This window comes from Poecilia reticulata, linkage group LG20 (genome assembly GCF_000633615.1).
Source record: "Poecilia reticulata strain Guanapo linkage group LG20, Guppy_female_1.0+MT, whole genome shotgun sequence".
NCBI lineage: Eukaryota > Metazoa > Chordata > Actinopteri > Cyprinodontiformes > Poeciliidae > Poecilia > Poecilia reticulata.
Genome location: NC_024350.1, coordinates 24783442 through 24785917, shown reverse-complemented (window position 1 = coordinate 24785917; position 2476 = coordinate 24783442).

Here is a 2476-nt window from a genome sequence, read left to right as displayed (position 1 = left end):
TCTGAATGGGATCAGTCTAGTTTCTGGATTCTGGTCCATGTTTCTGAATGGGATCAGTCTAGTTTCTGGATTCCTGTCTATGTTTCTGAATGGGATCCGTCTAGTTTCTGGATTCTGGTCCATGTCTCTGAACTGGGTTGTTCTGTGGAGGACTTGCTGTAGGAGTTTTCCACCAAACTAACTTTGGTGATGTTGGCTGGAAGTGACAGAAGAAGAAGAAACCTGGTGTGAAACGAGCTGAAAGTCTCTCAGACCTCGGGATGAAAATAAATCCTGACCTGCTGCGTTTCCAGTGAAACCAGGGATGTTTGGAGGCGAGTCAGTGTATCGGAGCTGACAGAAGCGGGTCAGCTAGCGACTAGCCGCGCGGTTTGACCCCGCAGACGACCTTCGGGCCGCTGATCGGTGGAAGCGCTATGCTAATTGGTTCACCTGAGGTGTGAACGGCCCTGGGCCTGAGCGCTGCACACCTGGGCTGAGCGGCCTCAGCTGGGCGGAAACCGAATGCTAACGAGGTTTAAAAGCAGAAACAACCTGCAGCTGTGTGGCTCAACCCGTGGAGCCTGGGCCTGACATGGTACGCTGCTGCTTCTTCATGTTCCAGTTCAAACTGACGACGTTGGCGACGATTTCACCTGAAGTTACTGGAAATAACTGATGAAAATATACAAACAAGCTGTGTGAGTCGTCCATGTTGGATGTTGTTTCTTCATTATTCAAACCTAAAACATGAAAAAGTAAAAATCATCCCGTCATGCAGCTCCATCAGGAAATAAAAGTATTTTTTCATTATTTTCTTATGAATTAGCAAAACAAACTAAAAATGATCATTTGTTCTGCCGTCAGCTGTGGTGGGCACAGGACCGCTAATGCGCTAGTAGCAGAGCTAATGGTTAGCGCTTCAGCGGTTATGCTAACTGTTAAAACATTTAGCGCACTTAGCAATAATAAAATCAATGTTTACAGAGAAATTGTGAAGCATAATTTATTTGGATGTTTTATAAACTTTCAGCTGAATTTTAACAAATTTATATTCATGCTCTTATTTTGAAGTACTCTTTTATTTAAAACAAGAAAAAAATAAAGTTAAAATCTCAGGAAACTTCCCCATGTTTACATTTGTGATGGTAGCAGAACCTGATGGTTGCTAAGCGACTCAGGTGTTAATAAAGCAGGTGATGTTCTAGTCGGTGCCGATTCGTCCATGTAGCTCGGTGCTGGTTAGCGTTAGCCCTCAGGCCTCTTCCTGTTATCGGTGGGTGATGTAACGCTGCTGTCGCCTCGCTTCCTGTTTGATGCGGCCGCCGCCTTCTGCAGCGTCAACACTTTGAGTTGCTGTGCGGCTGAGAAGTCTGGAGTTCCTTACCGGATCAAACCTCTAATCCCGGCAGATGTTTGCTTAGCATTTCGGTGGCCTTTCTGTGGGCTGCGCGCCTCTGAGGGTTATGTAAGCTGGATCATGTCAGGACGCCTCCCTGCTGACACAATCAATGTCAGCTAATGCGCTCCTCGCTGCTGGCTTTTCAGCGCGTTTCAATATTTCCATCCCGGCAAAACACCTCCGACGTCCAGAGGAGGCTTTTATCCGCAGAGCAGCCGCCGGCCTGCGCCGCTAACCTTTAGCGTCTCTGTTCCGGGGAAGCTTTGTTTCCTGACATCCTGATTTATGTTCGCAGGCCGAGCTGATGCCGTTTCCACCAGAGATCTTCCACTTATTTCATTCCCAGCAGCGCCTGCAGATGACAGAGCTGCTGCTCCCACACGTTTCCTGGAAGCTTCGTCTTGGTTTGGGGGGGCGAGACAGGCTGAGAAGTTTGGAGCAAAGTGTTGGTGCTGCTAAGCTTCCAGAGGTCAGGGGTCAGAGGTCAGGGTGAGCTGGAGGCTCCGTGTGGAGTTTAAGCAGCTTCGGTGGTTCTGGTGGAGAGAAACATTTTAAAAACAGAACGTTTGATCTGCAGGACAAAAACAACTGAAGTCATTTTATATTTAATAGAAAATTAAAACAGGAAATTCAAGCAGCTTCTCAAAATCAAAGCAAATTTTAGGGAACAAAAACAAAAACACTCCAAATATTCAGAATAAATAATAATAATAAGTTTTAGAGGATTTCTGATGTCAGGAAGCAGAAACAGGTTGAACTCTTCATCCTCTTCATCCTCCTCTTTCTCTTCATCCTCCTCTTTCTCTTCATCCTCCTCTTCCTCTTCTTCCTCCTCTTCCTCTTCTTCCTCCTCTTCCTCCTCTTCTTCCTCTTCATCCTCCTCTTTCTCTTCATCCTCCTCTTCNCACTGACCTGCACCAAACCAAACCGACCCGAACCGAACCGACCCACACGACCTGAACCGGACCCCAGCAACCTGCACCAAACCGACCTGCACCGATCTGAACCGAACTGACTCGAACCGAACTGACCTGAACCGACCCGAACCGACCTGAACTGACCTGAACCGGACCCCACCAACCTGCACCAAGCTGA